The 20,499-nt window shown below is 43.1% G+C and overlaps 1 protein-coding gene across 17 annotated transcripts in view; it reads left to right on the top strand.

The window, feature by feature from the left end:
- BAZ2B (bromodomain adjacent to zinc finger domain 2B) overlaps nucleotides 1-20,499 on the top strand; it is a 361,802-nt gene that overhangs the window by 162,260 nt on the left and 179,043 nt on the right. For 14 of the 17 annotated variants that reach the window (XM_069733005.1, XM_069733003.1, XM_069733011.1 and 11 more), the window contains one exon: nucleotides 7,400-7,502. The exons of the other annotated variants lie outside the window; for them this stretch is intronic. The gene's annotated coding sequence lies outside the window, so the exon portion shown is untranslated. The remainder of the gene's footprint in view (nucleotides 1-7,399; nucleotides 7,503-20,499) is intronic. 17 annotated transcript variants of the gene reach the window in all.

Raw genomic sequence — 20,499 nt, 5'->3', positions numbered from 1 at the left:
GACCACAAGAGGGAGCTTGACCACAGAATTCACAACAGGGAAGAGAATGGGAGTAGATTGTGGTCAGAAAGAGGAAGAGGTGAGTTAGAGAGGTTAGATAGGGAGCAGAGGCGGGTGAAGATGAGGTCCAATGTGTGACCATCTTTGTGAGTGGCTGCAGAAGACCATTGAGTGAGGCCGAAGGAGGAAGTGAGAGATAGAAGTTTAGTGGCAGCTGAGAGGGAAGTGTCAATGGGTATGTTGAAGTCGCCCATGATGATAGTGGGGATGTCCGCAGAAAGGAAATGAAGTAGCCAGGTGGTGAAGTGGTCAAAGAAGGTGGTGGCTGGCCCTGGGGGGTGGTAAATGACAGCCAGTTGGAGGTTGGTGGGGGCATAGATGCACACAGAGTGCACCTCAAAGGAAGGGAGGGTAACAGAGGGTGGCAGTGGGATTGGGGTGAAGGAGCAGGTACCTGACAGGAGAAAACCAACTCCTCCGCCATGCTTGCTGCTGGGGCGGGGTGTGTGAGAAAGGTGGATGCCACCATAGGAAAAGTGCAGCAGGAGAGGCTGTGTCAAAAGGGGTGAGCCAGGTTTCAGTGATGGCGAGGAAGGAAAGTTTGGTAGTAACAAAAAGATCGTGGATGTAGGAAAGCTTGTTGCAGACAGAGCGAGCGTTCCACAGAGCTCCTGTTAGTGGGACTGGGGAAGTGGGGGCTGGGCAAATGGGTATAAGGTTAGAGAGGTTACGGAAATTTGTGATGGAGCGTGGATGGGAGGTAGAACTGACTGTGGGGATGTGGTGAGGAGGACCAGGATTTAATACAAATAATATCTCCAAAACTGGAAAACCTTTCTAATACATATAAAAATATATATTCCTAAAGAGCTTTGATTAGCCATTGCCAAAGGTGAGTACTTGACCCGTGGAAGACAATGGGCCTTGTGCAACGAAACTGTCTAAAAAATGTTTTTCTTAAAAAAGTAACCAATCAGAGCTTGGCCTTCATTTATTAAACCGCTCTGCTACAGTGAAAGCTGCACTGTGATTGGCTGCTATGGACAAAAAAGATGTTTCCTTTTATACAGGTTTGGTAACTCTGTTAGTAAATTCTGTCAAACATTTTGTAAATATAATGCAACAATTTGGAAAAAAATAAAATAATTTTTATTTTTTTTCCACATTGAGTTTAGTTTATAAAGAAGCTGTTTTGGGTGTGATGCGCAGGATGTGATGTGCCGTTCTGTAGGCATGAACACTATTATACCAAGCATTACAAATTATTCTTTTTTTTAAATAGGTTTTTATTTTTGCGGCTTTTGGGTTGAAAATCACACTATAATTATTTTCATAGGAGAAAGAATGAAAACTGCTCCTCTTGATTTCATTTCTATAACCTTCGACTTAATGTTTTCATCTAATTAGTGGTTACAGTGAATTCTAATGGTTCAGAGCTGCCGATTTTTATTTTATCTCACGTTTCTATGTTGCTTACACTTATAATTACTCCATATTTAATCTTCCCACTTTACTGTTCAGCTTTTAATTTAATAAAGCAACCCAAGGATTTTTTCTTTCCACGAGGCCTATAATGTTTCATGGCCGTGCGGTGTCTCCTGAGGTCATTTTTGTGACATTGCTATACTACATTTCATTTATTACATTGTGTAGCATTCGGTGTTCTGAGTCTTAAGGACTACATTCATCATTTGCGGTAGCTATCGGGTAACAAGTGATGTAGAGCTCAGAGTTACAGCAGTTACATAGCACCTTATTGCAAGAAGGTTTTGTACTATATATTTAAAGGAAAATATAATAACTTTTAAACGTTTTAGCTTCAAGTAGGAATAGATACTTTTGATGCCTCTTGAAAGGACCTTTTACTCAATTTTTAATTTAATCTCCATACCAGCTTTAATTGCCGTTGATCCACTGATTCTGGAACAGTTTTTTTCTTTTTTTTCTGCGCCCCTCCATTCCAAAGTTATGGTGCAAAATATCCCTTCAATAACTGGGTGTGTACCACAGAAAGTTCCTCGTGGGCGTTTCCTTTTTCTTCTCTGATGCTGACCAATCAAAAATGGCCACGCCCACAAAGAAGTACTGTGTTATACGCTCAGTTGGTTGAAGGGAAAATTTTCACCATTATTACTTGGGGGCATAATTTCAGAACGGAGGGGCACAGTAGAAAAAGAAAAACTGTTCCAAAATCAGTGGATCAATGGCAATTAGATGTGGTGCTCAGTTTAAATTAAAAAATACAGTGAAAGATCCGCTTTAAGTCAAAATATAAAAGAACGGCACCTCCCTATGGTTGCAGAATTTGTTAAACTGTATCTATAAAGTACACTTGAAATATCTAATTTTATGTTTTTGCTGTTTTTATGCTTTTTTTTTTTAAAGTGTATTAGCAAACAGAGTGAAAAGAAAATTTGAGGATATTGAAAGACCATGAAAGGACAATTACTATTTAACAGAACACGCTCTCGATGAGCAATCTGTCGTAGTACTATCACATGTTCTGCTGTCACCTAGGTTTAATGTGAATTTGTCTTGTTGGGCATTTTCTAGAGTTGATTGATACATTAAGTCCATAATAAAGTGTTTGCCCCTATTATCTGACTCATTAGTCTTAGTTTGGACTCAGTACACATTGATGACTTTTTTGGTTCACATGCTAGTCAAACATGCCAGGAATTTTACCAATTCTCATGGTCTGTAACTTGCCATTCACCGTCTTCGAGTGGGGTATTCCTCTTCGTTAGCATTCTGCCTGCACAATAGGAGCTTGAACTTCCTTTCCCTCATTTCTCAGGTTGCATTGCTCCTGCTATTGTCCGGTGGCTTGCCTGCCCCAAATTGCAGTTGATTAGGCAGGAGAATAAGCGCAGCAAGACCCACCTCCAATTCCTGTAGTCTGTTTTATAGGCCTTACTGCTAGAGACAGATTACACTTGACCGAGTGGCTTTTTGGGGGGCGAAAATTGCCATTTTGGGTAATAAAGTACTTTGCAATTTTGTTAGCCATTGCATTAACCATTAGATAACCTAAGTTTATTGAAATTACACGGACCAAGTTCAAATGTCAAGAGACTCTAAACTTTGCGTTGCCCTCATTGCATGTTCCTGTCTCCCCCTCTCCCCAGGTTGCTCTTATTTACTGCCTTGCCATCATGACTTCCTGTTTCTTCATCCCAAGACCCCCAGTTAGTATCTGGCCTCAGAGCTGACAATCTTTGGTAGTTTTTATTAAAGCCCCGACAACCCCTTTAATTGTGTAACCCAGGCTTTATTTTTTGCTTGTTCTACTCCATCTTCATTGCGAGAAGAAGCAGTATCTAATAACTAACTGATGGTAAAGAAGCATACTTTGCACACTGTTAATTTACAAAAATGTCAGGAATTTGGCCAAGAAACGGAAAACATATTCTCACTGGTATCTTTCCGAGGCAGACCTAAAGAGACAAAAGCAAACCTGGAGATTAGGAATGTGTAGGATTACAAAGTTTGTCTTTCCATTTTATTTTTCACTGTGATCATTATTCACAGTTCTAGTTTAATGCAAATGGACCTTCCTAGTATTGTGATATTCTCACAGCTGATATGATACAATAAAAAATATACTAGAAAATATGGAGTCTTTTGCCAAAAAAGAGCCTTTTATCAAAATTCTCTTTTAGATAAATGGTCTATTTGACCATAGCATCCAATCACAGTGCAGATTACAGTTCTTCCACTACTCTGAGTAGGTGAAAGCTGCTGTGTGATTGGTTGGTTTCCCCATAGACAGTCTTGATAAATAAGGCCCTCATACACATTACACTAGAGATGGATGAAATCCGTAGGATGGTAATGGGAATATCCTGGCATCACATCTGTCAGGGAAGGGAAGGATCGGCAGGTCGATTCCTTTTGTTCTCTTGGAGATAAGCTGCTGTCAGACTCCTCTTATAAAGAACACAGGAACGTTTGGCCAGGAAAATGGCTGAGATAGCGGTGGATTGAAGGATCATTAAGACAACAGCTATATATAGTAGAAGTAAGCAGTGTAGCTGTGAATCCAGGGGTGAAATAAAGACTGTCTAGAAATCAGCAGGTCTCTAAGTGACGATTTTTTCATTCTACGTTGTCTTCCTCCACAGTAGACTTTATTGGGCAGCTGTCTTCTGATCTGTCAGTGAGCAGGCAGTCTATCCTGTTTTGACTTAGCTGTATTTTTAGTCTTTTTTGTCCCAGAGTGAGCCACAAGAGGTGGTGAGTTCTCCTTCAATGGAAGTCTTCAAACAGAGGCTGGGCATACATCTGTCTGACATGGTTTAGTCAATCAGGGGATTGGACACGATGACCCTGGAGGTCCCTTCCAACTCTAACATTCTGGAAAAAAAATTAAAAAATGATAAATTCAAAAAGCAAGAGGAAAGAGAAGAAGTGGCTCATAAGTGGAGATAGATCCATATTTCTCTGATAAGATATATTACAAAGTTCAATGTATTAATTTGTAATATTGATTTATGCAAGGTGCTGAGTTCCCGCCGCTGCACAGGGGGAATCTCGAACCATGTCTGCTGCGGTCTCCCATTCTCCTCCAGCCGCAGTGGAGCCTGCTCAGCGGAGATGTCAGTCCCAGGGTCTGGCTCAGGCAGATACTGGATGACTGGTTACTGCTGCTCTTCCAGGCTCTGTCATTGTAGCCAGCAATGTTCAGCAGCGAGCAGGTCTTTCTGGGAATGTCCCGCTTTTCCCATACTGAGCATGCCCACGGGACGACCTCCCATTGGAGGTCTGGGGTCACATGCTCAAGTCCTGTTGCAGCTCCTATTGGACCACCAGGAAGGTCCTTGTCTGCTACAGCTATAAAAGGTTTGCATGGCCGCACGGCCATGCGCTAGTATCAACCTAGCCTTGCTACTGTCTGGTCATGTTTGCATGAGGTCAGCGTTGGCCGAAATAAGCCCCTAGAATACCGGCACCTCCGGTGAGGAGTTTGGATTCAGGGCCTTGGTTGAAATAAGCCCCTAGAATACCGGCACCTCCGGTGAGGAGTTTGGATTCAGGGCCTTGGTTGAAATAAGCCCCTAGAATACCGGCACCTCCGGTGAGGAGTTGTTTGTGTGCTATGCTGACTGCATGACCACAGTTTTGCTCTGTTTGGTAGCGGTGCTCCTCTGTGAGGTTAACAGTGCACAGTGTTTTCCTATCCTAGCAATTCTGTGAAGTAACAGAGTTCGCTAATACCGCCATATAGTGCTGCCAATTGCTAGCAGCAGGTTCCTCTCCTGCACGGTGGACCAAGGGTTGCGAACGCACCTATTATTACATATATTTCAGCTTGGTGCGTTCCGCCAACCCTAACACAAGGTTAGCTGAAACTATAGCTGCAGAATAAGTTGAATATTACATAATTAATGTCCTTTTATTCTAGATTGATCTATTCAGCATTTTTGGATGTAAGTTGGTGCATATAGCACGTTCCCCTTTAAAAATGTTCTGCCTTGTGAACTGTTTGTATTGTTAGTTTGTCTGGGAGGGTGTTGTCTGTGAAAAGCTTCTATAGTGATTCACCTGAATGAAGACATACAGTTCCCTGTACATTTGGGCAGGTCACTTACCTTGTTTATTACATAAGTATTTGCCATTCAGCCCAAAGCTGTAGACACACGCTGACATAAATCTAGGGGGAGCTCCATTTAATGCCCGCAAAGCATAATTGCAAAGTGCTTTAGTAAACGGGAGATGGTATATAAATACTAAATATTATTACTATTAATAGGAGCATGGACTGTTAAGTCGGAGCTAAATCACAGCGCGCACTCCGGCTGTCACACCGGCGCTGCAAGAGAACCTTTTGTTTAGCTTCTATATCAAGAAGATTTTTTTTTTCTTCGATCACCAATTTTGAGTTTTGAAGGGTGTAGAAGCAATTATTTTTCTATCAGTGATCACAACGTATGTAGAGCACAGAGAAATGCTGCTAATTCTTAGGTTAGGGGCGCAGAAACAGGAAATGTTCTTTGTTGTGCTTTCCTAACTAGGACAATAGCTATAAAGATATTTCACAATTTTAACTGCAAAACTGACACTTTTTTTATCTTCATATTTCATTTGGCATAGTGACACATCAACCGTTTGTCGGGAAAGGGTGTGGGGGAATTGTTGCAGCTTGTATAAAGTAAAAAAAAAAAAAAGGTAATGTAAGCTTCTTTCTATATATACCAGTATAAAGGTTTCCGAGGTCACAGAGAGGGTTGAAGCTGAGACTGTTTCAGAGTTTGTTACTAGAAAACTTTTGTTACTTTGTGTTGTTTTTTTTTTTTTTTCATTGAAGGTTTGGGTAAAAAAAATATTTGGGGGCTACAAATCTGCAGTTACTCCATGACTGCAGACTTGTGAGATTCCTCACATCGTGATCACTGCAGGCTGTGAGCATTCTCCGGTGTCTGTGCCGGGAGCATCGAGCACTTGACAGCAAGTATGTAATTTGCATGTTTTCAGGATTTCCTAAAGTATTGCCCAGGTGATGGAATTCTTGCCTGTCCGGGTGGTGCAATTGTCACCTGGGCAATACTAAGGAAATCCTAAAAACATGACCTGTTTGTGGTTCTTGAAGACCAGAATTGGGGAACACTGGTCTAGTCGGAATGTGGCCAGAAGTATGCAAATCGCGTACTTGCAGTCCCAGCACCGCCACTGGAGAATCCTCACAGTGGGCAGGATGCACAAGTCTGCAGTCACATATAGTGACTGCAGACTTGTTGCTTAAGGTCGGACAACCACTCTTTGTTATAGTTCTCGACCTTTGACAATACTATAGATGTGTCCTTTGTTACTTTGTCTCTTGCTTCTACATATCCCGAGATAAGTGGCATGAGCTTCGTTAGAAAAAAAAATAGAATTACCGTATGTTTTTAAGTCGGGGGTAATGGAGGTTCATCAAGACACAGGAAAATTTAAGAAACAGTAGATCTGTAAATAGAAGGGTATTATATTAGTGTATAGTTTATTAGTACTAGTCCCCCAGTAGCCATCATTCCAGCCATTCTTCTGCCAGGAAAGCATGTAACCAGGTAGTTGCTGTTGGTATCCGCGCCATCATTATCTCTTCTCTCTGCAGTAATGTTTTGTTTTGTTTTTTTAATTTTTCATTATATGAAACTACATTTCTTCAAAATTAGGAAGTGTCATTTGCATCACTTTTGATCTGACCCATTGTGATGTTATGAAGCTCTCGGCTGCGAATTGTGCAACATATGCTCAGCACTGTTGGGGTGTTGTGCAAATATTTTCATACCTTACAAATACATAAGATTGACTTAAATTGTTCAGGAAGTTGGCAAATGCTCACATAGAAGTTTATCTAGTTCTTCCCTTGAGAAGACAGTCAATGAGTCTTTTTTTTCCCTGCTCTCTTTCTCTCTAGAGAAGGGGTTAAAGCCCCGAGCCCCTGAACAGGACAGATTGGAGGCTCCTGCACTGACCTCATGAAGGTGTCTCAAGAGCTCATGTAGGATTATCATGATACAGTAAGTATCATTTGATTTTTCACTTGGATGAATGAACTGATCTTTACTGATTATAAATGATGTTTAATCAGTAGTAAATCACCAAAAATCATATCTTTATTGTATCTTTATTTTATTTTTTTTGTGCTGTTTTCTTGAACTTCTTGTGCTCTCCAGCCACTATAAGAATTGTTCTCAGGTCATAGGCGAAGAGGAGGAGAGGAGGACAAGCGGGGCATGTGCTCCAGGCGCTGTGTGATGGAGATGCCAACAAGCCACTTTGTCTTAGCCAGGGTAAATAGATGGTTAGGGCGGCAAGCCGAAGCTTTTCCCCAGGAGAAGCCTAACTATAGCTGTGACTAACTTCAGTTTCTGCCCTTCTCTACATAGTTCCTTGTCCTCGCTGTTTTCTGGTATATGGACTTGTGTTTTTAATGGGTTCAGCATAGAGCAAAAACAAAATGTCCTGGAGGAAACATGCAGAGAAAACACTGGCCATATAGAGAAGTTTAGGCGGCTGTCATATCCTGTACTAATAAATACTGATGGATTTCCAAACTTAGGGTATGTGCACACGTCAAATATTTGGTGCAGAAATTTCTGCATCTCTTGGCAGGAAAAACGCTGCGTAAAATTGTTGCATTTTTTCTGATTTTTTTTTTTCCTGCTTTTGTTGCGTTTTTGGTGCAGATTTTTCCCCATTTGTTAGTAAGAGTTACGGTAAATTTGCAGCAAAAATGCTGAGATGCCACATGTGTAAATCTGCACCAAATCTGCAAGGGAAAAATAAGCAATGTGTGCATGAGACTTCTGGCATCAGGAAACCCTTCAGGTTTTGTGACAAATCTACAACACGTGCACAGGCCCTTTTGCGTCATGTTCGGCAACTTTCTAATATGCTTTGTGTTTGAATTGTTCATTATTTATAGGATCTTTGTCTTCTGTCAGGGCAAAGAAACTCTTATGTGTACATATGCCAAGACCTATATTTGACCCTTGGGCTAGCCAAACTGTGTTTCCATTGTCCGAATGGTAATTTCCATTACAAAAAGTTTAAATGTACAAAAAAAACCTCCATGCTCTCCACCTCTTGATTTTTGCATCCTTTAGTTTACATAAATAACCTGTGACCAGGTGAGACGCCGCTGTCTACAAGTCTCTCGCTCCTCCAGGCAGAGATAAGCGTACAGGTAGTGCTATGTTGGGAGGAATTGTCCACTTAGACCAATACATTTCTGACTTTGTAAGGGTACCGTCACACAGTGCCATTTTGATCGCTACAACGGCACGATTCGTGACGTTCCAGCGATATCCATACGATATCGCTGTGTCTGACACGCAGCAGCGATCAGGGACCCTGCTGAGAATCGTATGTCGTAGCCGATCGTTTGGAACTTTCTTTCGTCGCTGGATCTCCCGCTGTCATCGCTGGATCGGCGTGTGTGATGCCGATCCAGCGATGCGTTCGCTTGTAACCAGGGTAAACATCGGGTTACTAAGAGCAGGGCCGCGCTTAGTAACCCGATGTTTATCCTGGTTACCATCGTAAATGTAAAAAAAACCAAACACTACATACTTACATTTCGGTGTCCGTCAGGTCCCTTGCCGTCTGCTTCCCGCACTGACTGACTGCCGGCCGTAAAGTGAAAGCAAAGCACAGCGGTGACGTCACCGCTGTGCTGTGCTTTCACTTTACGGCCGGCAGTCAGTCAATGCGGGAAGCAGACGGCAAGGGACAGACACCGGAATGTAAGTATGTAGTGTTTGTTTTTTTTTACGCTGGTAACCAGGGTAAACATCGGGTTACTAAGCACGGCCCTGCACTTAGTAACCCGATGTTTACCCTGGTTACCCGGGGACCTCGGCATCGTTGGTCGCTGGAGAGCTGTCTGTGTGACAGGTCTCCAGCGACCACACTACGACTTACCAACGATCACGGCCAGGTCGTATCGCTGGTCGTGATAGTTGGTAAATCGTATAGTGTAAAGGTACCTTCACACTAAACGATATCGCTAGCGATCCGTGATGTTGCAGCGTCCTCGCTAGCGATATCGTTCAGTTTGACACGCAGCAGCGATCAGAATCCTGCTGTGATGTCGTTGGTCGGGGCTAGAAGGCCAGAACTTTCTTTGGTCGCTGGCTCTCCCGCTGACATCGCTGAATCGGCGTGTGTGACACCGATTCAGCGATGTCTTCGCTGGTAACCAGGGTAAACATCGGGTTACTAAGCGCAGGGCCGCGCTTAGAAACCCGATGTTTACCCTGGTTACCATCCTAAAAGTAAAAAAAACAAACACATCATACTTACCTTCCGCTGTCTGTCCTCCGGCGCTGTGCTTTCCTGCACTGGCTGTGAGCACAGCGGCCGGAAAGCAGAGCGGTGACAGCTCTCCAGCGACCAAACAGCGACGCTGCAGCGATCCGGATCGTTGTCGGTATCGCTTCAGCGTCGCTTAGTGTGACGGTACCTTAACGGTACCCTTAGGCTCTTGATCTTTGGGAAGATCTAGAGCAGGGTGTGCAACCGTCTGTGTGGCCCTCAACCATATGCATAGTGTCTGGTCCACGCATGTTCCATCCCATGGAGAAGGCCAGTGGGACATAGCACTGTATGGATGAATACTTATGGATGGTTTGATAGGTGGGGGCCAAATAAATGGAATCACCACCTGTTACATATTCACTGCACATACTTTCCATATTCAGTAAATGTCACAGCAGGTAATACTTTGGTGATATTGCGGCTGATGGGGTTTGTTCATTCTGACCATGTGGCCCTTGGACCCAAAAAGGTTGGGCACCCTTGGTTTAGGAGGACTTATTTTTCTTGAATATTCCCAAACAAACTGGAAGTCTTGCCCATAATGTGAATGTACAGATGTATGATGGACATTCTATGGGCCGCCTTTATGTGCCTCCCCGGCAAATGCATAATATAACATTCAATGGAAAGTGCTTCAATATATTTATAAAGAGCCAGACGTATGGACAGCCGAAGTCCGCATGTGCACCACATTATGGATCCATACAACATGCATCCAAAACACCGCCACTGGTAGGGTGCCTACAATCTCATAGACACAGTACTGTGCAGTAAACGGGCCGGCCACCTTCACTAGCCTCGTTTTCTTGTGTGAATGTTCTTTACTGTACCCTATGCTGATTTATAAATTCTGCACCATCCTTCTTTTTGATGTCGAGTGGTTCACAAGGGGACAGTCCATTTGTAGAGCACGAGTGCTGACCGAAGAATGTGTTTTACATTCCTCACCAACGTTTGGAAAAACTTTTTTATTTTTGCAGATTTTTCTTGCAATCCTCTGTAAATCCATTGTCTTGAAATCTACCAAAGCTGTCAACTTCCCGAAACATTTCACTTATGCAATAGAAAACCTTGATTTTTTTCTGTCCTCAGATTAACCGTGTCCTCTCGCAACACTGCACAATTATGAAGAGAGACACGTGCAGAGTCGCACACCTTTAAAAGTATTTTTTTTCTACATTTGCTCGAGGCCAAATGTTCACAAGTGTACCATCACCATGATCTTACAGTCACAACCAGGGGCATAACTGTAATGCAGGAGATTGCAGTCGCACCCTGGAGTCTGCGGGGGGAACCAAAAGTTCTCTTTGGTCCATATATGAAGATCAGTGGACTTTTAAATGATAGAAGGAAGCTTGTTCGAGATTCTGCATTGGGGCCCATGAGCTTGAAGTTACACCACTGGTCACAACGTAACTTCCAAAAAAGATTAGTATGCAAAAACCTGTAGAATAAAATGAAAAACCGAACTATAAAAATGTACCCTCATTATTTTAAAGTAATCTTAAGAGACATCAGTATAACACAGTAAAGGGAGGCAGATTGGCCTTGGACTCATTTGGCACCGCGCATGCGCATATATGAGGAAGGGGGCAGGACAGCCTGAATGTACGAGAAATAAGCTCCACCCCTGTGACTTTTAACTTCTAGTTCAATACAGCATTCGCCGGCTGTTTTTCCCTATATGCCAAATCTGCCAGAAGACCGGAGATCATTGTTGTAAAAGTGTCACTATCGTGAGTTGATGTCAGTTTTGGATCAAGACCCGCTGACCGTTTCCCTTTACGTTATCTATATGGGACATGACGATTTAAAAAAAAAAAAAAAACCTTAATTAATGCTCGGGCCTCGTTCAGTCACCTGTAAATCACCTACATATTCTGTGTTTTTCACAGTTTTTCCAATATAGTCTATGGCTGTTCACACATCCATGTTTTTTGTATATGCAAAAAATAAAGCGACATGTCTGTTTTTTTTTGTTTTTTTTTAACCAAAATCATGTATCAAAACTCTGATACTGTGCCATCCATGTGCTGTCCATGATTTTCATTGTAATGGATAGGAAAAACTTTGCCATTTAATTTTTTTTCATATATAAAAATGACTGATGAAACATTGATGACAAATCCTGACCCACTGACAAAACTGAGGAAAATTGCACTTTTTTTTTTGCATATCATAAAAATGACTGACGTCTGAACAAGGCCTTATATATTGTGTTATGCCTAATACAGGACTATGAGACATGGCTTCTCTGGTGTTTTAAATCCCTGGGTCATGCTTCACCCCTCTGGAAAAAAAATTGGATCATACGTATAGCGTTTTTTATCAAATATCTAAAATTATTTCCCAATAGTCTAAAATTGTGCCTTGTTTATTGTGATTTGTTCTTTAGGTTTTTGGTTTTTTTTTCTGTCCTTTTGATAATTAAGGACTGTTGTAAAATTAGTATGATGGTATGATAGAATCAGGATTTTCTAATACTTCCTTTTGGGAAAATACAAGTTAGTGGAGTGGATTATTGGACGCCTACAAGGCTCTTCTGACTGGTGGTCACTAAGAGGCTTTGCTGTGCAAGCCAGAAGAGTGCCTCGGGGGCTTAGTGTGTTTAACTCCTTCATTCTAACCTTTACCGAAAAAAAAAAAAAAAAAAACAGTCCAGGGACAAGCGTCTTATCCTGAAAAAATAGGACAATGCAGCCATCTTTCTAATTAGTCTAAATTATAACATTGCTGTAAGCGTACAATGGAGTCTGCAGAGTTTCTGTGCCCTCAGGCCATGGAGAAAATAACACTATAAATATCATTCAGAATGTTTGTGTTACTTGTGTATATTGACCTATATATATTAGATATACAGAATGCTGTATGTTCTTATGTTTATTGAGTCTTTGTCTGATCACATTGTACATACAAATATACAGAATATATAACAACTTGCATGACTTACACATGGAGAAAAAAATAAGAATGTCATTTTGCATTCCCTACATGGGAAATATATTATCCATAGACCGATTTGGTGATGGATAGCCTTGGGTCCAAACAATTGTATTAGTAGGGATGAACAGGATTCTCAGTTTAGTCTAAGTTCACATTTGTGTTGGGGGGCTTTGCGTTCCCGTGCGGTCAGCAGGCGCGTCAAAACAACACATCCACATACATCCGCATGTCCTGTGTACCCAATGTTAAAGCTAGGTACACAGGACCCATGCAGAAGTATGTGAAAGTAGGCAGGGCTTAACAGAGGACGTATGCAGCCCTCCGCAAAGCCCCCGAACGCAAATGTGAACTCGGCCTAACTCATTCTGCAGACAGCAATAGACCGTGCATCACAGAAACGATATAAAAGGCAAACGGTGCAATATTTTTAATGAAACCCAATTGCAAAATTATTTTTAGGCTTAATACCACAGTCTCTTTGTCTCCTATGCGATGTATACAGCAGTCTTTGTGTCTCCTATGTAATGTATTTACAGCAGTCACTGTGTCTCCTATGTTGACATATTACCAGCAGTTCCGGTGTCTCCTATGTGATGTGTACAGCAGTCTGTGTTGCCTATGTGATGTGTATACAGCACACTTGTTGTCTCCTATGTGATGTATACAGCAGTCTCGGTGTCTCATGTGAGCAGGATTTATTAACAGATGCATAAATCTTACAAACCAAAAAGTTTTGTTGCTCAGTTAAATTTTTATACATTTTAAACATAAAAGTGTGGGTCAATTATTATTCAACCCCTAGGTTTAATATTTTGTGGAATAACCTTTGTTTGCAATTACAGCTAATAATCGTCTTTTATAAGACCTGATCAGGCCGGCACAGGTCTCTGGAGTTATCTTGGCCCACTCCTCCATGCAGATCTTCTCCAAGTTATCTAGGTTCTTTGGGTGTCTCATGTGGACTTTAATCTTGAGCTCCTTCCACAAGTTTTCAATTGGGTTAAGGTCAGGAGACTGACTAGGCCACTGCAACACCTTGATTTTTTGCCTCTTGAACCAGGCCTTGGTTTTCTTGGTTGTGTGCTTTGGGTCGTTGTCTTGTTGGAAGATGAAATGACGACCCATCTTAAGATCCTTGATGGAGGAGCGGAGGTTCTTGGCCAAAATCTCCAGGTAGGCCGTGCTATCCATCTTCCCATGGATGCGGACCAGATGGCCAGGCCCCTTGGCTGAGAAACAGCCCCACAGCATGATGCTGCCACCACCATGCTTGACTGTAGGGATGGTATTCTTGGGGTCGTATGCAGTGCCATCCAGTCTCCAAACGTCACGTATGTGGTTGGCACCAAAGATCTCGATCTTGGTCTCATCAGACCAGAGAACCTTGAACCAGTCAGTCTCAGAGTCCTCCAAGTGATCATGAGCAAACTGTAGACGAGCCTTGACATTACGCTTTGAAAGTAAAGGTACCTTACGGGCTCGTCTGGAACGGAGACCATTGCGGTGGAGTACGTTACTTATGGTATTGACTGAAACCAATGTTCCCACTGCCATGAGATCTTCCCGGAGCTCCTTCCTTGTTGTCCTTGGGTTAGCCTTGACTCTTCGGACAAGCCTGGCCTCGGCACGGGAGGAAACTTTCAAAGGCTGTCCAGGCCGTGGAAGGCTAACCGTAGTTCCATAAGCCTTCCACTTCCGGATGATGCTCCCAACAGTGGAGACAGGTAGGCCCAACTCCTTGGAAAGGGTTTTGTACCCCTTGCCAGCCTTGTGACCCTCCACGATCTTGTCTCTGATAGCCTTGGAATGCTCCTTTGTCTTTCCCATGTTGACCATGTATGAGTGCTGTTCACAAGTTTGGGGAGGGTCTTAAATAGTCAGAAAAGGCTGGAAAAAAGAGATAATTAATCCAAACATGTGAAGCTCATTGTTCTTTGTGCCTGAACTACTTCTTAATACTTTAGGGGAACCAAATAGAATTCTGGTGGGTTGAGGGGTTGAATAATAAATGACCCTCTGAAAATACTTTTCACAATTTAAAAAAAATAAATAAACAAAGAAATAACATTCTTTTTTGCTGCAGTGCATTTCACACTTCCAGGCCGATCTACAGTCCAAATGTCACAATGCCAAGTTAATTCCAAATGTGTAAACCTGCCAAATCTGCAGGGGTTGAATACTACTTGTAGGCACTGTGTGTGTAATATATATATATATATATATATATATATGTCGGTGTCTCCTATTTGTTGTATATACAGCAGTCTTGGTGTCTATGTGATGTATATCCAGCAGATACTTCCACTGATTCCGTTCCACAAATGTAACGTGAGCAGTGATGAATTTCACTTTAAGGAGTCCTGCAGTGTAATATACATCTGTTTTTGGAACAACTTTCTGCTGTGAGTTCTTTACAAAACTTACTGCAAAGAGTTGTCTGCACTCCAGACTGACGCAAATCTAGAAAATCAGTTGCGAGTAGTAACTTAATACCACCTAATAACATCAGAGCTGTACCAAAGAGAAGCAGCTCCAGCCATCAGGATGAGTTATTATTATTATTATTATTTATTATTATAGCGCCATTTATTCCATGGCGCTTTACATGTGAGGAGGGGTATACATAATAAAACAAGTACAATAATCTTGAAAAATACAAGTCACAACTGGTACAGGAGGAGAGAGGACCCTGCCCGCGAGGGCTCACAATCTACAAGGGATGGGTGAGGATACAGTAGGTGAGGGTAGAGCTGGCCGTGCAGCGGTTTGGTCAATCGGTGGTTACTGCAGGTTGTAGGCTTGTCGGAAGAGGTGGGTCTTCAGGTTCTTTTTGAAGGTTTCGATGGTAGGCGAGAGTCTGATATGTTGTGGTAGAGCATTCCAGAGTAGGGGGGATGCACGAGAGAAATCTTGTATGCGATTGTGGGAAGAGGAGATAATAGGGGAGTAGAGAAGGAGATCTTGTGAGGATCGGAGGTTGCGTGCAGGAAAGTACCGGGAGACGAGGTCACAGATGTATGGAGGAGACAGGTTGTGGATGGCTTTATATGTCATGGTTAGGCTTTTGTACTAAAGTCTCTGGGTGATGGGGAGCCAGTGCAGGGATTGACAGAGGGGAGAGGCCGGGGAATAGCGGGGGGACAGGTGGATTAGTCGGGCAGCAGAGTTTAGAATAGATTGGAGGGGTGCAAGAGTGTTAGAGGGGAGGCCACAGAGCAGGAGGTTACAGTAGTCAAGGCGGGAGATGATGAGGGCATGGACTAGGGTTTTTGCAGATTCTTGGTTTAGGAATGTGCGGATCCGTGAAATATTTTTGAGTTGGAGGCGGCAGGAAGTGGAAAGGGTTTGGATATGCGGTTTAAAGGAGAGATCAGTGTCAAGGATTACCCCAAGACAGCGGGCTTGTGGGACTGGGGAGAGTGGGCAGCCGTTTACTGTAATGGATAGGTTCGTTGGGGAGATCGCGTGAGATGGGGGAAAGATGATGAATTCTGTTTTGTCCATGTTAAGTTTTAGAAATCTAGTGGAGAAGAAGGATGAAATAGCAGACAGACATTGAGGGATTCTGGTTAGTAGGGAGGTGATATCTGGTCCAGAGATGTAGATCTGTGTGTCGTCAGCATAGAGATGATACTGAAAGCCGTGAGATTCTATGAGCTGTCCCAGGCCAAAGGTGTAGATGGAGAAGAGCAGGGGTCCTAGAACTGAACCTTGCGGGACTCCGACAGATAGGGGGCGAGGTGAGGAGGTGGTGTGTGAGTGGGAGACGCTGAATGTACGGTCAGTTAGGTATGATGAGATCCAGGATAGGGCCAATTCTGTGATGCCAAGGGATGAGAGGGTCTGCAGCAGCAGGGAATGGTCCACTGTGTCAAAGGCAGAGGACAGGTCCAGGAGGAGGAGGACAGAGTAGTGTCGCTTGCTCTTGGCGGTTAATAGGTCATTGGTGACCTTAGTTAGGGCAGTTTCAGTGGAGTGGTGTGACCGGAAGCCTGATTGAAAGCGGTCGAAGAAGGAGCAGGAAGATAGATGGGAGGACAGTTCAATATGGACATGTTGTTCCAGTAGTTTTGAGGCAAAGGGGAGAAGTGATATAGGGCGATAGCTAGATACAGAGGATGGGTCAAGAGAGGGCTTTTTGAGGATAGGTGTGATTGTGGCATGTTTAAAGCTTGAGGGGAAAATGCCAGTTGTTAGTGATAGGTTAAAGAGATGGGTTAGGGTTGGGATGAAGACTGTGGTGAGGTTTGGGATGAAGTGGGATGGGAGTGGGTCAAGTGCACAGGTGGTGAGATGCGATCTTGAGAGTAGAGTGGAGAGTCCGTCTTCTGTAATGGTGGAGAAGTTGGTTTTGGAGGTGGAGGGCTGGGTAGTTGGGAGGAAGGGTTCTGGGGGTTGTTTACTAAAATTGTCTCTGATGTTCTCAATTTTCTGCTTGAAAAATGAGGCGAAGTCTTCAGCTGAGATGAGTGGGGAGGGAGGAGGTGCTGGGGGACGGAGGAGAGAGTTGAAGGTGTTGAATAACTGTTTGGGGTTGTGAGACAGGGAGGATGTCCCTCCCTGTCCTGGAGGATGAGTTAATTGCTTGTGTGACCAAATATTTCAGAATTATTTTCAAGTTTAATAATTTGTGTGGATCCCATATGAGGTTATTAATATTCAAATGGCCTTTGGCAGAAAAAAGGTTTCCCATCTCTGCTTTAACCAAATGCTTAAAGGGAACCTGTCACCCCCAAAATCAAAGGTGAGCTAAGCCCACCGGCATCAGGGGCTTATCTACAGCATTCTGGAATACCGTAGATAAGCCCCCAATGTTACCTGAAAGATGAGAAAAAGAGGTTATATTATACTCACCTGGGCGGGCGGTCCAGTCCGATGGGCGTCGCAGTCCGGTCCGGGGCCTCCCTTCTTGCGTTGACGTCCTCTTCTTGTCTTCACGCTGCGGCTCCAGCGCAGTCGTACTTTGTCTGCCCTGTTGAGGGCAGAGCAAAGTACTGCAGTGCGCAGGCGCCGGGAAAGGTCAGAGAGGCCCAGCACCTGCACACTGCAGTACTTTGCTCTGCCCTCAACAGGGCAGACAAAGTACGCCTACCCCGGAGCCGCAGCATGAAGACAGAAGAGGACGTTATCGTAAGAAGATGGGAGGTCCCGGACCGGACCGCGACACACATCGGACCGGACCGCAGCGGGACCGCCCCTGGGTGAGTATAATCTAACCTCTTTTTCTCATCTTTCAGGATACATCGGGGGCTTATCTACAGCATTACAGAATGCTGTAGATAAGCCCCTGATGCCAGTGGGCTTAGCTCACCTTCGATTTTGGGGGTGACAGGTTCCCTTTAACAGTGGCATCCTTCATCTATATGCTGTAATGGAGTCTGTTTAACTGATATGTCATGAAAGGCTCATGATGGATCCACTGAACATCCCAGCCTCTGTCTAGCATATACATTGGGAGCTTTTCCCAGCGCTATGTTTGAGTCAAAAATGTGATGTTAACAGAGAATTATTCTAGATTCAACAGGTAAAAAAATTACCGTTATTGGCAGAAATGTAGTATAATTCCAAGAAAACAGCACTCAAACAATATCATCGAATTTACAGTGCAAACGTCTCAAGTGCTATCTAAATGACATCTTATAGCTCTATTCATTGGAAAATTGCATATTCTTCAGGCGTTTTTACGGCTCTTAAAAGGAGTTTCAACAATTTCATTACTAATGTTACAGCAGGATCTGGCATGTCCGATTTCGCACTGCCAAGCCCTCTGTTCTACCTGAAATAAGCCGCCGTCTGTAGACTCTGGCAGGGGCTCTCAGGTTTTGTGGACCCTGGGCAAAAGAGTCTCTGTGGGCCCCTTTAAACACAAACCACAATTCATGATACAACAGAGAAATATAGGTATAGTACAATGTCAAAGATTTCACTTACTACTTACGTTACAAGAGTGATATCAATAGCTCAGAAACCTGACAGTATAGTCCTCCCATTCAGTATTATGGACACCTCATAGTGCTCTATACAGAATAATGAGCTCCATATATTGCTCCATACAGTATTATGGGCACCACATAGTCCTCCATAGTGAATGTGCTCCATATATTGCTCCATACAGTATTATGGGCACCACATAGGACTCCATGCAGGATAATGAACTCCATATATTGCTCCATACAGTATTATGGGCACCACATAGTCCTCCATAGTGAATGCGCTCCATATATTGCTCCATACAGTATTATGGGCACCACATAGTCCTCCATAGTGAATGCGCTCCATATATTGCTCCATACAGTATTATGGGCACCACATAGTCCTCCATAGAGAATGCGCTCCATATATTGCTCCATACAGTATTATGGGCACCACATAGTCCTCCATAGTGAATGAGCTCCATATATTGCTCCATACAGTATTATGAGCACCACATAGTCCTCCATAGTGAATGCGCTCCATATATTGCTCCATACAGTATTATGGGCACCACATAGTCCTCCATACAGTATTATGGGCACCACATAGTCCTCCATAGTGAATGTGCTCCATATATTGCTCCATACAGTATTATGGGCACCACATAGTCCTCCATAGTGAATGCGCTCCATATATTGCTCCATACAGTATTATGGGCACCACATAGTCCTCCATAGTGAATGTGCTCCATATATTGCTCCATACAGTATTATGGGCACCACATAGTCCTCCATAGTGAATGTGCTCCATATATTGCTCCATTCAGTATTATGGGCACCACATAGTCCTCCATAGTGAATGCGCTCCATATATTGCTCCATACAGTATTATGGGCACCACATAGTCCTCCATAGTGAATGAGCTCCATATACAGTTAGGGCCAGAAATATTTGGACAGTGACACAAGTTTTGTTATTTTAGCTGTTTACAAAAACATGTTCAGAAATAAAATTATATATGTAATATGGGCTGAAAGTGCACACTCCCAGCTACAATATGATAGTTTCCACATCCAAATCGGAGAAAGGGTTTAGGAATCATAGCTCTGTAATGCATAGCGTCCTCTTTTTAAAGGGACCAAAAGTAATTGGACAATGGACTCTAAGGGCTGCAATTAACTCTGAAGGCGTCTCCCTCGTTAACCTGTAATCAATGAAGTAGTTAAAAGGTCAGGGGTGGATTCCAGGTGTGTGGTTTTGCATTTGGAAGCTGTTGCTGTGAGCAGACAACATGCGGTCAAAGGAACTCTCAATTGAGGTGAAGCAGAACATCCTGAGGCTGAAAAAAAAAGAAAAAATCCATCAGAGAGATAGCAGACATGCTTGGAGTAGCAAAATCAACAGTTGGGTACATTCTGAGAAAAAAGGAATTGACTGGTGAGCTTGGGAACTCAAAAAGGCCTGGGCGTCCACGGATGACAACAGTGGTGGATGATCGCCGCATACTTAATTTGGTGAAGAAGAACCCGTTCACAACATCAACTGAAGTCCAGAACACTCAGAGTGAAGTAGGTGTATCTGTCTCTAAGTCAACAGTAAAGAGAAGACTCCATGACAGTAAATACAAAGGGTTCACATCTAGATGCAAACCATTCATCAATACCAAAAATAGACAGGCCAGAGTTAAATTTGCAGAAAAACACCTCAAGAAGCCAGCTCAGTTCTGGAAAAGTATTCTATGGACAGATGAGACAAAGATCAACCTGTACCAGAATGATGGGAAGAAAAAAGTTTGGAGAAGAAAGGGAACGGCACATGATCCAAGGCACACCACATCCTC

The sequence above is a fragment of the Ranitomeya imitator genome, chromosome 7 (assembly GCF_032444005.1).
Source record: "Ranitomeya imitator isolate aRanImi1 chromosome 7, aRanImi1.pri, whole genome shotgun sequence".
In the NCBI taxonomy this organism is placed as follows: Eukaryota; Metazoa; Chordata; class Amphibia; order Anura; family Dendrobatidae; genus Ranitomeya; species Ranitomeya imitator.
The sequence above is the reverse complement of the archived record's forward strand: the minus strand, read 5'-3'. Positions and strand labels throughout refer to the sequence as shown.